The following is a 25721-nucleotide window of genomic DNA, read 5'->3' as shown; positions in this document are numbered from 1 at the left end:
CGATGAGTAGTAATGGTAAGTGCGTATGGATTCCGGGGAGTGCTGGTCCTAGTTTCAGCAATTTTTGGCTTGGTAGGATTTGAAGAGGAATCTGTGTGATAATATTAAATTCAAGAGATTTTGGCTCTGGGTCATTTGGTAAGTTGAACGGAATGTACAGTCGAATCGGGTTATCCATTGGAATGATGGTTTGAAACGACTGTTGTATTCATCTTGAGAATTAATTGCGACTTGAAGTCATAGGAATTTAAATTGGTGAGGCTATACTTTTCTTTGGAGATCAGGTATTTAATTGGGAGAATTGGGGATATGGTTATTTAACTTGAAAGAGATCGTTAGGTCACCATGTGTGGTGTATGAAGTAATAAAGCAGTAGGATCCATGAGTGTTGTTTAATAGTTTTTGATGGATTGAAGATTTAAACAGTATGGCCTGTCTTGAGATTTATTTGTGAAGTGCTATGAAGAAATTAGTTGTGCTAAAACTAGAGTTTTTGAGAGTACAAGTAGGTGGGTGAGTTACCAAGAGCGTTTCGATTATGTCTAGGTGAAGTCAATGGTAGTTTATGGTGAGTTAGTTATTGCAAGATTAGATGTTATTCAAAATATAGGAAATGAGCTTGAAGTGTGGGATATCGGATAGAGGTTATAGGCGCTCTCGTTGGTTGGCTGGGCAGGATTTAGGCTTTTTGGAGATGTTCCTTATCTTTAGAAGAGACAGGTGTATTTTGGGATGATGTTATGTGTTTGCAAATTGGGGCCTGGAGGTTGATTGGTACTGGTTTCCATCATCAATCAATGGATGTATTTTTGCAGAATGTTGGTTTTCGTTTAGGGCAGCGATGGCCAACTGAGGAATGAGTGGAGATTTGTGGTTTTTGGAAGTATATGATTTTCTATGAAAATGTGGTAAACGTTTTCTTGTGGTTAGGTGTGGATTAAGCTTGTACTTCATGATATTAATTTTTGAGGATATAGCCTTTATGTATGTTGGTGAGTTATCAGAGTGCGCGCGAAAGCATGATTTTTGGAGATTCTTAGAAGTTCAATATTTTGTGTTGATTTTGAAGGATTAGTAGTGATTCGAAGTTTTGATGAGAGATTAATCTTTGATCGTGCAATTTGGTTTATGGATGGTTAACATTGGAAGTGGCTATTAAGTTACCAAAGTTGGAATGGGATGAAAGTTTGGAAGGTAAAGCAGAGACGTCGTGGATATTAGTAATTTATGGTGTGAAGATAATAACCATTGGATTTATTGGGAGTTGTCGATGATATGTATCTCTCAGTTATATTCAGAATTGTATCCTGTATCTTTTTGGCGCTGGTGGTTGATCTTGCAAATTTCGAGGACAAAATTTGTTTTTAAGGGGGGGAGGATGTGATGACCCGTTTTTACGTGTATTTTCACTGAAGTGTTGTTTTTAATTTAATTAATATATTGGTTTATTTATTTTAAATTAATGTATTTTAAATTGGTTTTAATTTATTTGATGTGTTTAATTTATTTTAGTCGTTTTACGGTTTTTAATATCGTTTTCGGCGGATCGGTTTTTGGTCTCCGGAGTGAGGATTGGACCTCATTTCTTTTCTTTCCTCTTTTTCTTTTTCCCTTTTTCCCTTTCTTTTTCCTTCTTTTTCTTTCTTTTTCTTTCTTTTCTTCTTCATTCTTCTCCTTTCTCTCCCACGTACGCACAACTGCCCCTTTTTCTCATTCCCGTCGCCGCCACTTTGACCGGCCAGTTCTCCGCCGTCCGACCACCGTTTGGTGCACCGTCACCACCATTCTCTTCCCCTTCCACCAGAGATCATCCCCACCAATTTTCAGAGCCATCGGACCAGCCGTTAGCTTTCGAGAGCCGCCGGAAGTCGCTGCACCTGCTCTGTTTTTGCCCCTATCGCCGGTTGCTTTCGCAGCCCAGAACCGCCGCTCGCCAGCGGCGTGGCCTACACCACCCACCCAGTTTTCTTCCCCTCTCACCAGTGAACATCCCCACCAAGTTTCACCTCCATCCGAGCCACCGTTAGCCATCACGAGCTCCTCCAAGCCATATGATTTTTTACCGATTCCGGCACCGTCGCACCACCTCCGGCCACCATCTTTTCACAGCTTCTTCCCCTACCTCTTGCCGACCTAAACCACTCATTTTCGGCCTCGATCCGTTGCCGGAGCAGCTCCCACGAGCTCAACTTCGTTTAGCCCCTTTTTGGCCTTCGACCGCCATTTCCACCACCACCCACGGCCAAAACTCATTTCCTTTAGCTTCATAAATATCTCAAGACCATTCCCTATCAATTTCGTGACTTGGTTTATCCCCGTTCAAAAATGGGTAATTTATTACCCACGGCAACAGTGTAAATTACACTGTTACGTTGCTTTTCTTCCGCCGTTTGCAACGCCGCAAGCTTTCTAAAAATACCATATAGCGCTGTAAGTATTTTCCAAACCCTATTTTCAGATTTAAATATATATTGCTCATTCAATAATTTTATCTGTTGGTTGGCTGATTCCGGACTGAGTCCGAGGAGTTCGGGGGTCGGATGGATGGAGGACGGAGTTGCTTATTTTATTGATATATGTTGGTTGTTTATTTTTGCGCATCGATATTGCATTTACATGGTGCATGCACGTGTGTTTTTGTTTAATTGAAAAAAGCCTGTTTATTGGCGTAAGTGGACTTACGGGTGCGTGTGTATCACGACCCCAAGCCGGGATGGGGTATTATCTCGGTGGAGCTCCTCTGGTCACTCGGGAGCGGAATAAACTGAGTGATGTCGCCTGGGTCGTCGCTGAGCGACGACGGGAGCGGGGGCTAGGGGATGCTTGGCTACGAACGCGCCGGGCGCGCAACCGGGCATCGCCCTACGCACCGACTCCGTGGCCCTTCGCTGGTGAGGGCTAGAGGATGCTTGGCTACGAACACGCGGGGCGTGGAACTGGGCATCGCTCGTTAGGTGTCACATGCGTGGTGGTACTCTGCGGTGTGGCACTGGAGCCAGGGTGTGCGGATGACCCCTAGGGGAGGTCATGGCGTATACGGATAAAATGGTTTTTGGTTTGAGATGAGTAAAGGCCAAATGTGACTTTTGGCGTGTTTTTGGAACGAGTTTGTTGTTGGGCCAAATGGGATTTTTGGCGTGTGTGGAAATTGTGATTTTATGGGTTTTACGCATTGGCATTAATTCATGCATATTGTTTGAGTTCTATATGCTTTTATCTAGTAGTGTTTGAGTTTTACTTACCTACGGTACCATTTTTGGTTCTGTAGCTTTTGGTGCAGAGTTGGAGGATGAAGAGGAGGAGGCTGAGCCCGAGGATGCGGCTCCGCCGGGTTGCTGATGCTATGCTTTATATTTAGTTTAAATCTGTATTTGTGTTTTTGTAATACTTTATTTATGTATGTTTTGAACAGCTTGTATTACGTTAAGAAAAATTCTGGTACTTAGTTATGACTTTCGGTATCCGCTGCGTGTTTCTTTGTGCACATATGTTGCCTTAGCACACACTTGGCACCCGTCGATAGGATGGTGACCCGGGTTGTCACAATCCAGACGTCTCGATTTCTCCGTGTTCGGGCGTGGGGATTTGGGGGCGTCACACTTTGTGGTCCTAAGAAAGCATACTTCAACTCCAATGGAAGATGTTTGAAGTCTAAAGTTGGGGATTGCTCCTCCGAAAGCTTGGGGGTTGATGTCAATGGTGGAAGTTGCTCAAATTTTGGCCTCCATGGTGGTGTAACTTGCTGACCTATTGAGGAAACAAGAGATAAGTCATTAACATTATCAAATATTTTCAAATCTTCTTCAAATTCCTCTAAAGAATCAATAAGTTGAAAGTAATGTGCAGAATTTTCATCAATGAAATTTTCCAACAAATTCACTTCATGAACTTCCTCAACTTCTTGTGGTTGCCTGCAAAGATTGAAAATATTTAGCTCCAAAGTCATATTTCCAAAACTCAACTTTAAAACTCCGCTTCTACAATTTATGAGTGCATTAGAAGTAGCCAAGAAGGGTCTTCCTAAGATAATAGGTGCTTGGAAAGTAGAATGATTAGTCAATTGCATGTCGAGTACGACAAAGTCTACTGGATGGTAGAATTTGTCTACTTAAACCAAAACATCTTCCACAACACCTCTAGGAATCTTTATAGACCTGTCAGCCAACTGCAATGTGATAGAAGTAGATTTCAACTCACCCAATCCAAGCTGAACATAAACATTATAAGGCAATAAGTTCACACTTGAACCTAAGTCTAATAATGCTTGGCCTATTTTTGAGCTCCCTATCATGCAAGCTATGGTAGGGGATCCTGGGTCCTTGTATTTGGGAGGAGTGTTGGTTTGGATAATAGCACTAACCTGCTCAGTAAGAAAAGCTTTCTTTTGCACATTCAATTTTCTTTTTACGGTGCATAAATCCTTTAAAAATTTAGCATAGGTAGGAATCTGTTGAATAGCATCTAACAATGGTATATTAATCCTAACTTGCTTAAAAATTTCAAGAATTTCAGCGTGATGCTTATCTTTGTGCAAAGGGGCTAACCTTTGAGGAAAAGGTGCAAGTGTAGTGCTTGGGACACTTTCAGATTCCAAAGGATCATGTGCCTCATTTTCAAAAGGAGGTTTAGAAGTGTTACCATTCTTTTCTACCTCTTGAGCTGGAATGCCAATCACCTTACCACTTCTCAAGGTTGTAATAGCCTTGACTTGCTTGACATTTGAATCTCCTGCCATACTTTGAAATTGCTGGTTTTGGCCTTGGGAATTAGGCTAAGATTGTGCAGGGAACTTCCTTTTCTCTTGAGCACTCATGGTTGTAGTCAACCTTGTGACTGACCCTCGAATCTCAGCAATGGCTTGTGAATTTGACCGTTGATAGCAGCTTGGCTTTGCATGAATTGCTCAAAATTGGTGGACAGCTGCTGGAAGTTGGTGGATAATTGCTGGAAATTGTCTTCAAGGTTCTTTTTCTGAGCTGGGACCATGTGTTTGGCATATTGAGATGGTCCTGGACCTCCTGGGGTAGTGAAGGGTACAATTTGTGAAAGACCAGCTATGTTGGGTTCAGTTAAAGCAGCTTGATCTGTGATGACCTGCTTTTACGTGTATTTTCACTGAAGTGTTGTTTTTAATTTAATTAATATATTAGTTTATTTATTTTAAATTAATTTATTTTAATTAGTTTTTATTTATTTGATGCAGTGTTTAATTTATTTAGTCGTTTTACGGTTTTTAAAATCGTTTTCGACGGATCAGTTTTGGTTTCCAGAGTGAGGACTGGACCTCATTTCTTTTCCCTCATCTTTTCTTTTTCTTTTCTCTTTTTCCTTTTTCTTTTTCCTTTTTCCTTCTTTTTCTTTCTTTTTCTTTCTTTTCTTCTTCTTTCTTCTCCTTTCTCTCTCGCGTACGCCAAATATCTTCTTTTTCTCCTTCCCATCACCACCCCTTTGACCGCCCAATTCTCTGCCGTCCGGCCACCGTTTAGTGCACCACCACCACCATTCTCTTCCCCTTCCACCAGAGATCATCCCCACCAATTTTCAGAGCCACGGGACTAGCCGTTAGCCACCACGAGCCCCCAGAAGTCACTGCACCTGCTCTGTTTTTGCCCCTGTCGCCGGTTGCTTTCGCAGCCTAGAACCGCCACTCGCCGGTGGCGTGGCCTACACCACCCATCCAGTTTTCTTCCCTTCTCACTGGTGAACATCCCCACCAAGTTTCACCTCCATCCGAGCCACCGTTAGCCACCACGAGCTCCTCCAAGCCTACGGTTTTTCACCGTTTTCGGTGTCGTCGCACCACCTCCGGCCACCATCTCTTCACAGCTTCTTTCCCTACCTCTTGCCGACCTAAACCACCCATTTTCGGCCTCGATCTGTTGCGGGAGCAGCTCCCACGAGCTTAACTCCGTTCAGTCCCTTTTTGGCCTTCGACCGCCATTTTCACCACCACCCACGGCCAAAACTCATTTCCCTTAGCTTCATAAATATCTCAAGGCCATTCCCTATCAATCCCGAGCCTTGGTTTGTCCCCGTTCAAAAGTGGGTATTTTACAAACCACGGCCACAGTGAAATTTCACTGTTACGTTGCTTTCCTTCCGTCGTTTGCAACGCCGCGTGTTTTCTAAAAATACCATATAGCGCTGTAAGTATTTTCCAAACCCTACTTTTAGATTTAAATATATTTTGCTCATTCAATAAAATATTTGTTGTTGGTTGGTTGATTCCGGACTGAGTCCGAGGAGTTCGGGGGTCGGATGGATGGAGGACGGAGTTGCTTGTTTTATTGATTTATGGTTGGTTGATCTTTTTGTGCATTGATATTGCATTTACATGGTGCATGCGCGTGTGTTTTATTTAAATTTGAGAAAATCATGTTTTATTGGCGTAAGTGGATTTTCGGGGCGTGTCTGTCAAGACCCCAAGCCAGGATGGGGTATTATCCCGGTAGAGCTCCTCTGGTCACTCGGGAGCGTAATAAACTGAGTGACATCCCCTGAGTTGTCGCTGGACGACGACGGGAGCGGGGGCTAGAGGATGCTTGGCTACGAATGCGCCGGGCGTGGAACCGGGCATCGCTCTACGCACCGACTCCGTGGCCCTTCCCTGGCGAGGGCTAGAGGATGCTTAGCTATGAACGCACGGGGCGTGGAACTGAGCATCGCTCGTTTAGGTGTCACACGCGTGGTCGTTACCTGCGGTGTGGCACTGGAGCCAGGGTGTGCGGATGACCCCTAGGGGAGGTCATGGTGCATACGGTTTAATTGGTAAACGGTTTGAGTTTGATATGGGCCAAATGTGACGTTTGGCGTGATATTTGGAAAGGGTTTGTTTTTGGGCCAAATGGGATTTTTGGCGTGTGTGGAAAAATATATTTTTATGGGTTTTGGGGCATTGGCATCACTTCATGCATATGGTTTGAGTTCTATATGTTTTTATCTGGTGGTGTTTAGATTTTACTTACCTACTGCACCATTTTTGGTACTGTAGATTTTGGTGCAGAGATCGAGGATGAGGAGGAGGAGGCTGAGCCCGAGGATGCAGCTCCACCGGGGTGCTGAAGTTTATGCTTTGTGTTTAGTTTAAAATTATGTTTGTATTTTGTAATATTTATTTATGTATGTTTTGAATAGCTTTGTATTAAACAAGAAAAATTCTGGTACTTAGTTATTGTCTTGCTTTTCGCTGCGTATTTCTCGTGCACATTTGGCACACGTTGATAGGGTGATGACCCGCGATGTCATCATCCGGATGTCTCGATTTTCCCGTGTCCATGCTTGGGGATTTGGGGGCGTCACAGGTGGTATCAGAGCGGTTTGGCTCTAGGTAAAACCACATGTCCTGTAGGTAGTACCAGAATGTTTTTAAGGTTGTGTTTTAAAAATTATGTTAAGTAAAGTTGTTATTTGATTTGTTTTATTTGTTTTATTTGTTTGAGCTTGTTTGCGTGTTTTTATTTATTTAGTTATGTTTTTGCCAGCTGGTTTCTTTTTGTTTCTTGTTATGTGGTGTTGGTCTTTGCTTTTTATTTTTGTTTGTTGTTGGTTTTACTTGTTTTTGTTTTCTTAAAGGGGGTCAAAGGTTGTGGTGGCAGGAAAAATGGTGAGACCAAGGAAATCTACTCAGGAGCCACGGGACAATACATCAAGAGATGACTCCATAGCCCAAGCAATACGGCAGATGAAGGAGTTTATGCAGCAGAATTTTAGGCCATAGCAGACAGGGCCTTGGCCACAACCAGGAGGACCTTGGCCACAATAAGGGGGTCTCTGGCCTCCACAAGGAGGGCCTTGTCCGCAACAAGGAGGACTTTGGCCACAACCAGGAGGTCCTTGGCCACATCAGGGAGGGCCTTGGCTATACCCGGGAGGATCTAGTAGCATGGTGCAAGCCGGATGCACCTATGAGCGCTTTCTAGCGCATAGGACTCCACACTTCACTGGAGAAGAGGATCCATTTCAGACTGAAAAGTGGATCAAGGACTTGGAAAGAACTTTTGAGGTGTGTGGTTGCACCGAAGCGCAACAGGTACTCTACGCCAGCTATCTGTTGCAAGGCACCGCTTTTGATTGGTGGGATACCAAGAGGGTGATGCTGGAAGCAGAATTGGGATCTTTCGCCGCTTTGACCTGGCAGCGCTTCAAGAAAGAATTTAACGACTGCTTCTTTCCCGCATCTGTAAGGAAGCAAAAAGCAAGAGAGTTCTCAAATTTGGTTCAAGGGAGCACGACAGTGGAACAGTACGCCCGAAGATTTATAGAACTTGGGCGGTTTGCTCCCCACCTCATCGCCACAGAAGAGATGCGAGCTGAGCGTTTCCAAGAGGGACTATGCCCTGATATACGCCATATGGTGGTCAGTCACCGGATATCCACTTTTCAGGACTTAGTGGATGTCGCCACCCTTATAGAGCAAAAGAATAATCTGTGTATGGGCTTCCCTCCGGGTCATAAGAGGCAGAGTTTTTCTGGTGAAAGAAGCAGCTCAGATTTGCCTCAGAAATTTATTCAGCGAATCGGAACTCGACCTCAAGCGTCCTCAGGTGTTTGTATGGGAGGACGGGTGCCAATTTGTGGAGCATGTAATAGAGCTCATGAGGGCGAGTGTCAGCTGAGTGGCGGACCCCAGTGTTACCGATGCGGCCGAGTGGGCCATATTGCTCGTGAGTGCCCCGTCAGAGTTCAAGGAAGCCATGGAGGTAGATACGGAGGAAGAACAAATCCAAGACAAGCATTGCAAGCCCGGGTTTATGCTGTCACACCCGAAGATGTGGATGATGAGGCGCCAGCGACCCATGATGCTGGAGTAATTACAGGTATGGATTTAATTTTTGGTGTATTTGGTTTCTCCTTTGTTTTTGGATTTCATGGGTTAATGCGTTTTATTTTCCATTCCAATTGGTGTGGAAAAACTGTTGGAGAAGTTATTTCTAGACTTTTTGCGAGGTATAGGGGAGGAAGCTAAATTTCATTTGGGTAGTTGGGATAAGATTTGTATTTCTTTCTCGTTTGGTGGTTTGGGGTTTCGGAAGTTGAGTCTCTTTACTTTAATAAAGCATTATCAGGGTAGTGGTTGTGGAGGTGTCATCAAGAGTGTGATTCTTTGTGGAGAGCTGTGATTGATTCTAAATAGGGGACTGTTTTTTTATTTTTTTTGGGGGGGGGGTTGTTCTAGGGAGGTATGAGGTACTTATGGTGTGGGGGTGTGGAAAAATATTAGGAGAGTTTGGGTTGCTTTTGTAAAACATGTCATCTTTGTGGTTGGGGACGGCTACAGAGTTCGTTTTTGGCATGATGCATGATGTGGTGGTAGGGCACTTTGTGCAATTTTTCCAGATCTTTTTCGTATTTCTCAGAATCTGGCTGCTTCCATGGCTGAGTTTTTGGATTGTTCTGGTGCTGTATATGATTGGGAAATGGGGGCTGTTTTTGAATTGTTTGGTTTATTGTATGCTACTCAGCTTGGGTGGGTATGAGGGATAAGATGGTCTGGATGCATACTGGTTACAAGTTTTCAGTTCGTTCTTGGTATGAGACGCTGTCTAGGCCGAATGGGGTTCATTCTTTTCCTTGGAAGAGTATTTGGAAGAGTAAGGTGCCTTCAAAGGTTGCATTCTTTGGCTGGTCTGCTTCTTTAGGGAAGATTTTGACATTTAGATAATTTCAGCAAGCGTGGATTAATTGTTTTGGACACCAACTAGTGTCCATGATTTTCTTATTTCTTTTTCGAGTTCCTGACTTGTACTAGGTTCAGTTTTTGTATACTTCCTGTGTACTTTGTTTTGCCTTCTTACTTGTCTCAATAAAATTTTCTTGTTCATAAAAAAAAATAATAATAAATAAAAAATAAAAAAATAAGAGTTTCAGTGCACTCATTTTTTTATCACTACAAGATCTTGGGAAATTAAGATGCAAATGTTATTTACGCATAAAAAAAAAGATACTGTTATTTAATGATCATCTTCTGGTCTCTTGTGCAGTAAAACCACGATGTCTTCCAGGAATTAATTTCATTAAATTATTGGGAGGTAATCTACTACAGCTCAGATTAGGTGGAATTCAAAGGTCTTACAAAATGGAAAAAGTCTGCTTTCAAGTTTTAAACTCCGAAGTTTTGTCTTTATTTTTTTATTTTTCAAAATGAGTTACACTCATGACTTGCATGTCCTTTATTACAGATGATGAAAAAGCCTTTGATGAATTATATTGTATCGCATTTGAAATGATGGATGCTCAATGGCTTGCAATGAATGCTTCCTACATGGACTTCAATGTACAATCTCTCCCTTTCTCTCAAAAGTCATGGCAAACAATTTAAAATACTTCTCCTTAGATTTTCAGAAAAGTCAGAATAAGAATTCCAAGTGCTCATTTCTTTCATGTGTTTTATTCGAGTACTAAAAGCACAAGGTCCCACTAATTTTTTTTATTCATTTCAATTTGCACCCCCAAATTATCACCCATTTTTCAAATGGCACCCAAAACTATGGAAACAAACAATTGGATACCATAAGCTACCAAATTATTTCAATTTGCACCCTCCATCCAACTAACCCGTTGGTTCTAACAAAACCCTAGACATGTGACTTGTAGGGTTTCGTTCCTTGTGAAAAGTCCAGAGTATTTTGGTGGAGATGCTTTTGTTATTAATAGAAAGAAGTTAAACAAAAATTACATTGTTTCCCATGCTACTTCATTGCAGAAACGACATACCCTGGGATCTAAAACTCAAATGAAATAGAAGAATGAAACCATTTTCTGTTAAGTTCTGAATTTATTTGTGTTTGTCCCTTTTTGACTCATTGAAACTGGAACCGAGCAGCTTTGACCTCTGCTGTGGCAGTATAGTTGGTTTCTTTGTCGATCAATGATTGGTAATGAGAAGAGATATGAAGTCCTATGGCTTCTTCTGGCCGCCTCTCCACATAGGGTATCTTGGGCTTTTTCAGACGGAACCCTAGACAAGTGTGCATCATGTGTTTATGGGTCGGTCAAAGCTAACGAATCAGTTGGATGGAGCGTGCAATTTAAAAGAAATTGGTAGTTTGGGTTATTCATTGTTTGGTTTGATCAATAGGATGCAATTTGAAAAAGAGTGATAGTTTGGGTGTCCAACGTGAAATTAGCCGGTTCTTTTCATACTGCTCTGGGAACCACAAATGTAGTGTCTTGTTGCTAACTAAGATGGCCCATTTCCTACCATGAAAAATGCTATTCATCATCATCTTATCATCTGTTGACATAGCCTTGAATCATTGGTAGATAAGTGAAAAATAACCAATAGTTTTCCAATCTTTTGATGTCTCATCAAGGGATGATAACAGGATTATGGAATGAATATAATTTCTCTTCTTGCTCTATAGAAACACGGTTTCCTTGTCTATACAACATTATGCAAGAGGGTCTAATAACATCACCTAGAGCATGCATCTCCAGAGGTACAGTAAAAGTAAATAAAGGAGAAAAGGGATAAGTAGGTGAACATATGGAATGTTGTAGAACCACAAGATTGGTATCCCCCTCATTGCTTGTACACTTTGTTTCATAATTTTCACAATGAAATTGATGCCTCTACTCTTGATTTGTTTTTTCACGGTAACTTGCTTCTGAGGATTCTTCTATGCCCTGTTTTGCCAATGAATTTATAAGTTCCAAATAGTCATGCTCAATGACTTGTCCCGGAACACTGACTCGTTTCATTTTTCGGTTTTTTGCCTGGCGATCCGGCTCACTGCTAATTTGTTGTTTCCACTTCTTTAGGAGGTATTACAAGTAACAAGGACTCAAGTTGGAAAGAAAGCTGTCTTTAGAAGACATTAAGAGCATACAATTTGCTGTACCAGTGACAATGCGTCTCAGCTCATCAAAAGAAACAAAAGCATTGTGTAAACATGGACGTACAGGCTTGTTACGAATGCAGATATCAGCAAGACGGAGGCCAATCTAGTGGTTTGTCTGCGAGTTTGCAGTAATACATATCATTTTGGAGGTCCCATAGCAGACATTTGTACACTAAATGGACTTCAAATGAGCTGTAGTTGAGGCTAGATTTATAATGAACTTTCCAACTCTGTAAACTATAGCATTTTTTTCTTTTTCTAGAAAGAAAATGCCAGAAATTGACATAGATTGAGAGAGTCAATTTATTTTATCAACGAACCTGGCCTTTGTGATTGCTAAATTTTCTAGGCTATCAATGCACAAGAGATGATCCTCTAAATTACCGTCTCAGGCGAGTAGTACTTTACATTGGCGCTGCTCCATTATGAGTAGCAGTTCCATTCCCATCTGAGGGAGGACAAACTGGATTTCTAGCTCATGTTTTGACGTTTGCCAACTTAAATAGAAAGTCTGGACGCTCATATGCTTGAATCATTGAATGCATATAACCAAACCAGCTTGAGGGTAATTCGAGCCAGAACAAGTTTTTTCTTTCAGAAATTAAACATGCATTGCATTCTCTGCGTGCCGGCAGATATTTTTCAGCCGGTTTCTTTCAGTACGCTTGGTTTTCATCTGATATTGGTGAGTTTGCATGTTTGTATATAAAGTAAAACATTGAACGCCTAAGTTGTCAACGTTTAAGATTTTGGTTTGAAAAGATTGAATCCCACCTTCAAGTGATTCTTCATCTTCGTAAATTATGTCATGAATCTGAAACAAGTGGACTAATGACTATTATTATTGCTTTGAAGGCAAGATTTGCTATGACATGGATCTAAGACTATTCATCTGAGTTCCAACCCGGGTACACCCGGACCGCAACCCGGGTCTCAAATCCGGGCTGGAACCTAGACCGGGTTAAGCCGGGTCAGATCCGGTCCGAAACCTGGATGTATCCGGGTTTTAAAAAAACCGGATTCCGGGTTCCGGATTGAACCCGGTTTTCTTCTTCATTTTTTTTTTTTAAAAGTCTATATGTTATTATTGATTTTGCAGGAAAATATGTTTATAAAAAATCCTATATTTTATTACAACTTTTTCAAAAAATAATGTTGAAAAGCAAAAAGTTTTTGTTATATAAAACTCTATATTTATCATTGTCCATAAAGATTAAAAATATCAAAATGAAAAACTAGATTCATGTTAAGAATAGCTAAGGCTATAAACAACTAATGAACTTTATAAGTTATAAATGCATGTAAAAATAAAAATAAAAAAAACCCACTACATATTACATTGTCTGAACAAATTTGCTTAGAACAATACACAACACATACATTGTTTTAATTAAACTCCAATACGCAACAATAAACATGAACTAATTTACTACATCATCGCGGAAGGACTTTGATTTTCTATCATCATGAAAATAGTCCCATTTTGATCTTCTATCCACCTGCAGTTCATCAAAAGAAAAACAGAAACAAGCCACCACTTTTAATATGATTAGCATAAAAGTTTAAAAAGTTACAACCACAGAACATAAAAATGCAAAGATTAAGACATCTATACTAAACATATGAAAGATTAAGACAAAAATCCCTTTCAAATATTTAACAAGATGACACAGGATTATTAATCATACATGTTAATAAGCATCTGCTCTACAAGCTCACCGCACATCAAAAGGGGCCAATTACATCAAATATCTAATATTGCATAAACATAATTATCAAATATTAGTTAACAATATGTATGTTACATGAACTACTCCAAAAGGGAAAAAAAAAAAAAAACAGTATGCATGCTACAATCAAGGAGGAAAGTTGAAGTTTCACATTCCCAAATTTATGATCAGCGTGTACTGAAAAGGAAGTTAAGTGAAAAAACTTCTACTGTTTTGGATCAAGGTATCCATTAGGCTTTTATCAACAACCATGTGATCACAGACAAGCTACTAGATAAACACTATTAAAGAGGGGGTAATACTGAAATGGGCACCTAAAGGTCGGACTTAACCTTCACATCTCCATTTGGCAAAGTGGTTTGTGCTTGTGCAAGGCGTTTCAATTCCTGCATCAGATAAAAGCTTAAACGCGTAGGATTGTAGAAACACAAAACATTAAAATAACAGTGCAATAACCTATTTTTGAGCAGATAGGTTCCAGCTCGATCAACTTGAATAGATTTAATAAGCAAGTTCTATGCCTTTAATAAGCAAGCAAATAACTTAAATAGATTTCTAACTCAATATTAAGTTGTCCCAATTTCTCATGCCATGCATTCAGTTAACAATCTCCATTCGATATAATGCACAGAGCATTTCTATTCTCCTTTTAAGTGACTTGTGGATTGCCCTAGCTATGGTCTTATTAAAATCATCAACAACAGAAGTTATTCCTACCAATAAATAATCATCCCTTATGAGTAACTCATAAACAGAATTATATGAGATGAGCGTCCAGTACTTTTAAGGAAGAAGTGCTCCACATTCTTTGCAACAACAGGAGGAGGTAACAGTACTTGCTAATACTTCCTTTTGAAGTGTTGAAATACTTTATGCCTTTTGACTGCACGCCGCACGCGTTTCATCAAGAGCACTCCTGTTAACTCTTGTAAAAAATATATTTTTTTATATACTATAAAGAAAATTAGTTAAAATTACTTTCTAATAAATTTTATATTTTCATATTTATTTTATATTTTATTACAGTAATTTTCTAGACGTGGAAAAATACTGTTTACACCTCTAAAATATTTTTAATTATTTTCTATCTCCCAATAGCTTTGATCTTTTACTTTTTAGGTGTGTTTCCAGTCAAATACCCAAGACAAGAACAAGGACTCTCGATTGTTGGTGAACATGCCAATAAAATAAGAAAAAGTAAGAATTTGTTGACTGCTCAAACTTTTATAGATCACACTGTTGGGTAACTTTGAAAAATTATATAAAATATCTCAGTATTAAAAACCTCTTTTTCTTCGTACATTCAGCCACCAAATAATTGTTTGGGAAAGTTGCGTAGCATTTGCTCGCACCGCACGCAGTCCCAAAAACAAAGTGACATGCATCGGTTGCTGATTATGCGTGGACAGAGGCTCGGTTCACGTAAGGTAGAATATTAAAAAATGTTATGTTAAAAATGAATAAAATATATTAAAAAATATTTAAATAATATAAAAAAATAGATAAATTGATATATATTCTATTATAAAAATTAGTATGTAAAATAGAAAAAAATGAGTTTTGATAATATATTTTGAAGAATAAGATAAATGAACTATTGTGGGAGTGATCAGACTTTTGATTGGATTTGAGTGTTGAAATGATTTCAGATTATTTGATTCGATTTATAAATATTAATATTTTATAGATTTCATTAACATATGTTTGAATGTACGAAGTATATTGTGATATGAGTTTGAATATATGAAGTAGATTGAGACATATTTTATTTTGAAAATTCTATCACCACACTACTATCATATTTTTATTCTACTAAGTAAAATATGACATACTTATTATTATTAAATGATCATTTATTATATATTTCTTTATTATTTAATAATGATAAATATGTCACATCTTACTTAATAAGATGAAAGTAAGATAGTAATGTAGTACTGCATAGTAACACTCTTTTACTTTTTATGAAAAGTTATAAAAATAGGAAATCTCATCAAAAATTAATTTAACGTAAATTAAAATACATTTTATGCCCGAACAGATCCTTTGGCTACGGACGGATATTATTCTCTTTTAATTAATCATTTTGAAGATGTATTTGGTGCGTAAATAAGAAGCGTTGCAAATAAGGCCCAAGAGGTAATGCTTGCTAAGCCAGCAAGCATACATTAATGTTACAGACATATAATGATGTTCTCGATCGAACTGATCTTGTTGTGCGAAGTTTCCTCAAGTTTCGCGAGCACGCTAGCTAAATGCTTGTCCGAATTACGTGCTTATTTCCTTCAGGACAAAGCTCGTTAACATCAGGAGAAGCTTCTCAGTCGACATAAATTATGCCAAATATATCAAATACCATGTGAACACAGGCAGCATAGGACTAAACGAACAGAACATTATGGTACTGGATATACACCTAGCTAACTAATTAAGCTACCAAGGTCTCTATCTTGACGTGGTTAATTACTCATTTTCCTCTTTTTTTTACCCCGATGGAGACATGTTTATCCCTTGTTAACAATAATGTTGTTGGAGTACTATATATTTAATATCTTATCAATATCTCATGTTGAGTAGCTAAATAAAAACCACATCAATTGGTTAGCTTTTATTTAGGATAATATTTCAGATCTTTCACTAGCTAACATATTTAACAACTTCAGTAGTTATGGTAAAACCTACATCATATGTAGCTATACATAAAATATTCATCACATTTTCTAATGCATGGCCATATATAAAATTCAACAACATTCCTGTACATAAAGCTCCTTATCGCATGGCACCGGCTGAATTAAAAGAGTTGAAGACTCAGTTGCAAGAGTTGGTAGATAAGGGATTTATTCAGCCTACTACTTCGCCGTGGGGTGCACCAGTTCTGTTTGTTAAAAAAAAAGATGGAACCCTTCATATGTGCATCGATTATCGGGAATTAAATAAGGTGACCATAAAAAATAAATATCCTCTCCCGCGGATAGATGATTTATTTGATCAGCTTCAAGGAGCAGCTGTGTTCTCAAAAATTGATTTGAGGTCAGGATACTACAAGCTGAGGATCAGAGACAAGGATGTGCCCAAAACTGCTTTCAGGTCGAGATATGGGCATTATGAATTTAAGGTGATGCCGTTTGGGCTAGCTAATGCCCCTGCTGCTTTTATGGATTTAATGAATCGAGTATTTCGACCTTATCTAGATTCCTTTGTGGTAGTATTCATTGAAGATATTCTGATTTATTCCCGAGATGTTGAAGAGCATGTGTATCATCTTCGTCTGGTACTTGGGAAATTGAGAGAACACCAGTTGTATGCCAAGCTCAACAAGCGTGAATTCTGGTCGGAGGAAGTCAGATTCCTTGGGCATGTGATTTCCTGAGACGGAGTGGCTGTTGATCCTAGTAAGGTGGAAGCCATTTTGTCATGGCAGCGTTCAACTACAGTGCACGAGATCTGGAGTTTCTTGGGACTTGCCGGATATTATCGAAGATTTGTGGAGGGATTTGCTTGCCTATCCGGACCTCTCACAGCTTTGACTTGAAGAATGCAGAATTTGTTTGGTCAGATAAGTGTGAGAGAAGCTTCCAAGAATTGAAGCGCAGGTTGACGACGGCACCAGTGTTAGCGCTTCCAAAACCGCATAAGCCATTCGTAGTCTTCAGCGATGCGTCTAAATTCGGTTTGGGTTGTGTCCTTATGCAGGAAGGACGGGTTGTTGCCTATGCCTCTTGTCAGCTAAAGGACCATGAGAAGAATTATCCGATGCACGATTTGGAATTGGCTACGATTGTTTTTACTCTCAAGATCTGGCGGTACTTTTTGTACGGGGAAGCTTGTGAAGTATACACCGATCACAAGAGCTTGAAGCACTTGTTTTCCCAGAAAAATATGAACATGAGGCAGAGGCGATGGCTAGAGCTAATTAGTGACTACCAGTGTGAGATCAAGTACCATCCGGGGAAGGCAAATATAGTTGCTAATGCTTTGAGCCGAAAATCGCACTTGGAAGATGAAGCCGAGCCGTCGGAATTGGAGTATTTGCTTTGTGGGATGAGAAGGCTCCTTATTGAAAGTTCACAGCAAGAAGAGATTTTATCTTCAGTCCTTGATATTCGGGTAACTGATTTTGAGGAATTGAAGACTCTTCAAAGGAAGGATCCGAAGCTGCTGAATATCAGAAAAAGAGTCAGAAAATCTCGAGGGCCGTTGCACTATAGTATAGATAAAGATGGAATACTTCGGTTCCGAGATCGCAAAGTGGTCCCCAAAGATTCAGAATTCAAGGAGCGGATCATGGCAGAAGCTCATGCGACCCCTTATTCAGTTCATCCCGGCAGTACGAAGATGTACTGGGACTTGAAGAAAAATTATTGGTGGGATGAAATGAAGAGGGATATTGTCTTGTATGTTGAAAAATGACACACATGCTGTCAAGTGAAGGCCGACATCAAAGACCCGCTGGTATGCTCCAACCCCTCCCTATTCCTGAGTGAAAATGGGATGACATCACGATGGACTTTGTAGTGGGTTTGCCGAGAACGCCTAGTGGGAAAAATTCTGTTTGGGTGATTGTTGACCGGTTAACGAAGAGTGCTCATTTCTTGCCTGTTAATAACACCGATTCCTTGGGTAAGTTGACACGCTTGTATGTGAAAGAGATAGTGCGGCTGCACGGCATACCAAAGAGTATAGTGACTCGTGGTCGAATGTGCTTCCAAGTGTAGAAGTGTCAAGTTGTATCAAGGATAAGTCCAGGATCGTATTCCACAGGGACAATGGGTTATCAAAGCGTATAAGAGATTTGTGAGTAACAAATGAATCGAGTATGAGAGATGAAAATAAAATTCAAATGCAATGCAAAAAGATAATCGAAGTTGAAATTAGAGCTTTTAAAACAAACAAATTAACGAACACTTGGGTTGGGTATGAGACTTTCTTTATTTCGGATTCTAGATAATTTTCTCGATTAACAATCCAATCAAGGCATTGCTAATCGGAAGATACAAATTTAAACTCAAGTTTTTGCAATATTTTCCTAAGGGATTCTCTACTTTACTAGTCAAACACACATTAACAAACAACTGAGAGAGGCCTTGATAGTTTTCAAGCTTTTGTTGTGCCTTACGTCAACAACAAAACAAGAGCAAGAGCCGCAATCTATTTTCAATTTAAATCCGACTAGTAACATAGTAAAATCAACAATTAACAATAAATTATTGCATCGATCTAGAATCCAAAACAAATCAAGCTTCATTCCATAACCCAAGCTTCAGAAATTAGTTACGCATGATATTTTTAGCAACAAAAATTAATCTAACAAAGCTAAAAAAAATCTGTGAGAAGAAATATAAAAATAACCAAGAGAGAGCACAATGCCGATGTCCAAAATAAAACATGAAACGTAAAAATAAATCTAGTAATGAAAACTAGCCGCCTCTCCTAGCTGCCAAGGTCTAAACTAACAGGAAAGAAAAAAAAATAAAATGTTGCCAAATTCCTCAACGAGGTCTGGAACTAAAAGAAAGAAAAGCAGAATACAATAAAAGGAATGAATAAAAACTAAATCAATCCGCCTTCTACTAAACGAAAAGAAAGAAAGAAAAAAGCTAAGAATTCTCCTACTTCCTAGTGTCTAAACGAAAAAGAAAGACTGAATAAAAACTCCAAGCTAAGCTACCGAACTCCCTGTCTTAACGAAGAGAAAGGAAAATAAAAACTCAAAGACTACTCTGCTGCATCGAGCTCCTAAACGAAAAGTAATAAATGCATAAAACAAAAAATTGCCGAAAGATCAATCTGTATTAGGAAAGAAAAGTCAAAGAAAATAAAATGAAAACTCTACTACTTAAACGGAAGAGAAAGAAAATAAACTCAAGATTGCCCTACTGCTATATACGAAAAACTCAAACGGGAAAACAAGAAAAACTTCAAAAACTCAGTTGCTCAACTGTAGCCGAATGAAAAACCAAAAAAACAATAACTCCCTCTAGCTTCTAAACGAAAAGAAATAAGTAAAAACTCCTCCTTTCTCTGCTGCTGCCACTAAATAAATAACTCATCTCCTCCTGCTCTTAGTGCTGCTGCTTCCAAAAGCTGTTTCCTGTCGCTGCTTCCCGTCCACATGAAAAAGAAATAAAAAAACTGCTGCTGCACGTTCAACTTCCATGTGCAGAAACAAGAAAAGTGAAGTGAACAGCCTTGCTGGTCTGCATGTGTGAACTGGTTTCTTTCTGCTGCTGTACAGCGTGTGTGAGTCTACTGCATGTGTGAGTCCAGCTGTGTCATGTTTTCTACCTGTGTGCATTTTGAATGAGTGTTGTCCGCTGCATGTCTGCATGTGTTGGTTTTTTGCATGGTGTCCACTGCTTGGTCCGAATGGTCTGCATGTGCATTGTGAATGAGTGCTGTCCGAATGCTTTCTGCTGCTTGGTGTGATCCGAATGAGTGGTTGTTGTCATGCATGTGTGAACTGGTCTGCTGTATGGTGTCCGAATGGTGCTTGCACTTTTCTGCATGTGTTGGTCTGCATGTTTGCATTTTCTGCATGTGTGCTGTGTGAGTCCACTGCATGGTCCAAATGTGTGCATTTGAGTCCACTGCATGTGTGTGTTGCATGTGTGAGTCCGAGTGAGTTGTTTGCTGTCCATGTAATGCTGCTTGTGTGAGTGTTCCTGCTCCACTCATAATCAATTCTTTTATTTCTTTATAGGTCCCACTCTTTCTTTCCTTCCATAAATGCCCTATAATATATAAATGAAATGATATTATAGTTTAAGTATTTCAAGAGCAAATATGAGACTTTGATGTGCAAAATATTATCATCAATAAATTTCCATTAAGTGTTAAAATTTTGATGCATAATTAAGTGTTCAACCATTCTTTGATGTAATAAATCACTCACTAAAACAGTTTAATTATGCATTTCTAACACTTCATCATATAGTGTCTGATCGAGACCCAAGGTTCACGTCTCAGTTCTGGAAGAGTTTGCAGGCAGCATTGGGTACTAAGTTGAAGTTCAGTACTGCATATCACCCGCAGACAGACGGCCAATCAGAGCGCACCATTCAGACTCTTGAAGACATGTTGCGAGCATGTGTCATGGAATTTCAAGGGAGTTGGGAAAGCCATTTGCCGCTCATAGAGTTTGCATATAATAATAGCTTCCATGCAACCATTCAGATGGCTCCCTATGAAGCTCTTTAAGGGAGGAAGTGCAGATCACCCTTGTGTTGGGATGAAGTCGGGGAGAGTAAGATAATTGGACCCGAAATAATTCCAGAGATGCAAAGCCAAGTTCGGATCATCAGGGATAAAATGGCGGCAGCTCAGAGTCGCCAGAAAAGCTACGCTGATACCAGGAGGAGAGAGTTATCTTTTGAAGAAGGTGATTGGGTTTATCTCAAAGTCTCTCCCATGAGAGGTGTTAAGCGTTTTGGTAAGAAGAGGAAACAGGATCCGAGGTATGTCGGCCCTTTTCAGATTCTGGAGAAGGTAGGGTCCGTCGCCTATAGAGTTGCTTTGCCAGAGTATTTTGGGGATATTCATGATGTCTTCCACGTATCGTCCTTGAAGAAGAGCTTTGGACAACAAGAGCCACGCTTTGTCAACCCAGAGAGTATTCAGTTGCAACCGGGTCTCACTTATGAGGTTGTTCCATCACAGATCATGGATTGGAAGGAGTAACAGTTGAGGTCCAAGGCGATACCTTTGGTTAAAGTGGCATAGGGAGATCCGTTAGCCCAAGACTTCTCTTGAGAGCGAGTAGTGAACATGAGGGAACAATACCCATACTTGTTTGAGTAATGAAGGTACGTATCTTAATCTTAGTCACAGATGGTTTATGTGATTTTATGTGGCTTGTTTTAAGTTGGTGGTTGATCTTGCAAATTTCGAGAACGAAATTTGTTTTAAGGGGGCAGAATGTGATGACCCGCTTTTAAGTGTATTTTCACTTTTAGTGTTGTTTTTAATTTAATTAATATATTAGTTTATTTATTTTAAATTAATGTATTTTAATTGGTTTTTATTTATTTGATGCGGTGTTTAATTTATTTAGTCGTTTTACGGTTTTTAAAATCGTTTTCGGCGGATCAGTTTTGGTTTCCGGAGTGAGGAATGGATCTCATTTCTTTTCCCTCATCTTTTCTTTTTCTTTTCTCATTTTCTTTTTTCTTTTTCCTTTTTCCTTCTTTTTCTTTCCTTTTCTTTCTTTTCTTCTTCTTTCTTCTCCTTTCTCTCCCGCGTATGCCGAATAGCTTCTTTTTCTCCTTCCCGTCGCCGCCCCTTTGACCGCCCAGTTCTCCGCCGTCCGGCCACTTTTTAGTGTACCACCACCACCATTCTCTTCCCCTTCCACCAGAGATCATCCTCACCAATTTTTAGAGCCATCGGACCAACCGTTAGCCACCGCAAGCCCCTGGAAGTCACTGCACCTGCTCTGTTTTTGCCCTTGTCGCCGGTTGCTTTCGCAGCCCAGAACCGCCGCTCGCCGTTGGCGTGGCCTACACCACCCACCCAGTTTTCTTCCCCTCTCACCGGTGAACATGCCCACTAAGTTTCACCTCCATCTGAGCCACCGTTAGCCACCACAAGCTCCTCCAAGCCATACGGGTTTTCACCGTTTCCAACGCCGTCGCACCACCTCCGGCCACCATCTCTTCACAGCTTCTTCCCCTACCTCTTGCCGACCTAAACCACCCATTTCTGGAGCAGCTCCCACGAGCTCAACTCCGTTCAGCCCCTTTTTGGCCTTCGACCGCCATTTCCACCACCACCCACGGCCAAAACTCATTTCCCTTAGCTTTATAAATATCTCAAGGCCATTCTCTATCAATCCCGAGCCTTGGTTTGTCCCCGTTCAAAAGTGGGTATTTTACAACCCACGGCCATAGTGAAATTTCACTGTTACGTTGCTTTCCTTCCGCTGTTTGCAACGTCGCATGTTTTCTAAAAATACCATATAGCGCTGTAAATATTTTCCAAACCCTACTTTTAGATTTAAATATATTTTGCTCATTCAATAAAATATTTGTTGTTGGTTGGCTGATTCCGGACTGAGTCCGAGGAGTTCGGGGGTTGGATGGATGGAGGACGGAGTTGCTTGTTTTATTGATTTATGGTTGGTTGATCTTTTTGTGCATTGATATCGCATTTACATGGTGCATGCGTGTGCGTTTTATTTAAATTTGAGAAAATCCTGTTTTATTGGCGTAAGTGGATTTTCGGGTGCGTGTGTGTCACGACCCTAAGCCGGGATGGGGTATTATCCCGGTGGAGCTCCTTTGGTCATTCGAGAGCATAACAAACTGAGTGACATCCCCTGAGTTTTTGCTGGACGACGACGGGAGCGAGGGCTAGAGGATGCTTGGCTACGAACGCGCCAGTCGCGGAACCGGGCATCGCTCTACGCACTGATTCCGTGGCCCTTCGCTAGCGAGGGCTAGAGGATGCTTAGCTACCAACGCACGGGCGCGGAACTAGACATCACTCATTTAGGTGTCACATGCGTGGTCGTTACCTGCGATGTGGCACTGGAGTCAGGATGTGCGGATGACCCCTAGGGGAGGTCATGGTGCATACGGTTTAATTGGTAAACGGTTTGAGTTTGATATGGGCCAAATGTGACTTTTGGCGTGATATTTGGAAAGGGTTTGTTTTTGGGCCAAATGGGATTTTTGGCGTGTGGAAAAATATATTTTTATGGGTTTTGGGGCATTGGCATCACTTCATGCATATGGTTTGAGTTCTATATGTTTTTATCTGGTGGTGTTTGGATTTTACTTACCTGCGGCACCATTTTTGGTACCGTAGATTTTGGTGCCGAGATCGAGGATGAGGAGGAGGAGGAGGAGGCTGAGCCCGAGGATGCAGCTCCGCCGGGGTGCTGAAGTTTATGCTTTGTATTTAGTTTAAAATTTTGTTTGTGTTTTGTAATATTTATTTATGTATGTTTTGAATAGCTTTGTATTAAACAAGAAAAATTATGGTAGTTAGTTATTGTCTTGCTTTTCGCTGCGTATTTCTTGTGCACATTTGTCGCTTATACACACACTTGGCACACGTCGATAGGGTGATGACCCGTTATGTCATCATCCGGACGTCTCGATTTTCCCGTGTCCGTGCGTTGGGATTTGGGGGCGTCACATGATCACCTCTCCAACTGAAATTAGGGTGATTTCTCCATCCCAAATTGTAGGTGTTGGAATAAGGACCTGAAAAAGATTTAGCAACCATATTAATAGCATTAGATTGATCCAAAATAACTTCTTTAAAAGCTGGAATGGTTGGGCAATCATTAGTTGAATGCCCTTGGCCCTCACAAATATTACAGCTCAAGGTAATCTGAGGTATAGCTTGTACTTCATTCACTTTCTTCAGTTCTATGGTTTCTAATTTCTTAGAACTCATAGCCAACCTAGCATTCAAATCATCTATCTCTCAGATTATATTTCCCACCCCCTGAAATTGTACTTGAACTTTCCAACCTATCATGAACATCAGATGTATCCCATGATTGTGCATTTTCAGCTAGATAGTCAAAATATTCAAAAGCTTCCTTAGGTTCTTTGTTAAAAAATGCTCCATTACACATGGTCTCCACAAATTGTCTCATTTTTGGTTGCAACCCCTCATAAAAAAAACTAATCACCCTCCAATTCTCATATCCATGATGAGGAAATGCATTTAAAAGGTCTTTGAATCGTTCCCAACAATGATAAAATGTTTCCACATCCTTTTGGCAAAAATTCATGATCTGTCTTTTCAAGTCATTGGTTCTATGCATGGGAAAAAAATTCTTTAAAAATTCAGTTTGCATTTCTTGCCAAGTCCCAATGGATCTTGATCTTAAAGAATTCAACCATGTCTTAGCCTTGTCTTTTAAGGAAAATGGAAATAGTTTCAATCTTATGACCTCATCAGTGCATGTTCTAAACATGAATGTGGAACACACTTCTTCAAACTCTTTGATATGCAAATAGGGGTTTTCAGATTCCATACCATGAAAGTGTGGTAATAATGGAATCATCCCGGATTTGAAATTAAAAGCATTTGCATTAATAGGTAAAATGATGCAAGAAGGTGTGCTAGTCCTAACAGGCTGAAGATATTCTCTAAGTGTCTTGTTTGGATTCTCCACTTCCCTATCATGATGCTCATTTTCAGCCATGATGCTATCAGTGTCTGATGATGATTCAACAGAAGATGATGCAGAGCTAAAAAATGTCAATGTTTCTGTCCTAAGCAGTTGAGATATATGGTCTCTAGTCCAACCAGTCATACAAACAAGAGCAGATAATCAAAGACCATGAAAAATAAATAGAGAGAAGGGAAAAAGATTAGATGTCACCCAGGCTGTGAAAAGGTTCATAGCTCCACAAACGTCCTCTCAGAAGTAGAGGAATGCTCTAATAAGCACCAATTGTCCCCGGCAATGGCGCCAAAAACTTGACTCGATTTCGAATGTGTTTCCAAGTGTAGAAGTGTCAAGTTGTATCAAGGATAAGTCCAGAATTGTATTTCCACAGGGACAATGGGTTATCAAAGCGTATAAGAGATTTATGAGTAACAAATGAATCAAGTATGAGAGATGAAAATAAAATTCAAATGCAATGCAAAAAGATAATCGAAGTTGAAATTAGATTTTCTAAAAAAAATAAATTAACGAACACTTGGGTTGGGTATAAGACTCTCTTTATTTCGGATTCTAGATAATTTTCTCGATTAACAATCCAATCAAGGCATTGATAAACGGAAGATAAAAAGTTATGCTCAAATTTTTGCAATATTTGTTTCTAAGGGATTGTCTACTTTACTAGCCAAATAAACATTAACAATAAATCGAGAGAAGCCTTGATAATTTTCAAGCTTTTGTTGTGCTTTACATCAACAACAAAACAAGAGCAAGAGCCACAATCTATTTTCAATTCAAATCCGACTAGTAATATCGAGTAATCATCATTTATCGACAAAATATTGTACTATACTAGAATCCAAAACAAATCAAACTTCATTCCACAACCCAAGCTTCAAAAATTAGCTACACATGATAATTCTAACAACAAAGATTAATCTAAGTAAAGCCATAACAAAAACTGAGAAGAAATAAAAATAAATAAATAAAACCACAAGCTCCACGCTGACTCAACTAAGAACT

General features: G+C 39.9%; 1 long non-coding RNA gene and 1 other non-coding gene across 2 annotated transcripts; both read left to right on the top strand.

The window, feature by feature from the left end:
- The first annotated feature begins 9824 nt into the window (after nucleotides 1-9824).
- On the top strand, nucleotides 9825-12085 carry LOC122290168. Its single transcript, XR_006236316.1, has 3 exons — nucleotides 9825-10028; nucleotides 10179-10273; nucleotides 11761-12085. It is a non-coding gene; the product is annotated as an uncharacterized LOC122290168 (long non-coding RNA).
- A 12143-nt stretch (nucleotides 12086-24228) lies between these two features.
- On the top strand, nucleotides 24229-24336 carry LOC122290618. Its single transcript, XR_006236480.1, has one exon. It is a non-coding gene; the product is annotated as a small nucleolar RNA R71 (small nucleolar RNA).
- Nucleotides 24337-25721: the final 1385 nt, after the last annotated feature.

The sequence above is a fragment of the Carya illinoinensis genome, chromosome 12, assembly GCF_018687715.1.
Source record: "Carya illinoinensis cultivar Pawnee chromosome 12, C.illinoinensisPawnee_v1, whole genome shotgun sequence".
In the NCBI taxonomy this organism is placed as follows: Eukaryota; Viridiplantae; Streptophyta; class Magnoliopsida; order Fagales; family Juglandaceae; genus Carya; species Carya illinoinensis.
The sequence above is the reverse complement of the archived record's forward strand: the minus strand, read 5'-3'. Positions and strand labels throughout refer to the sequence as shown.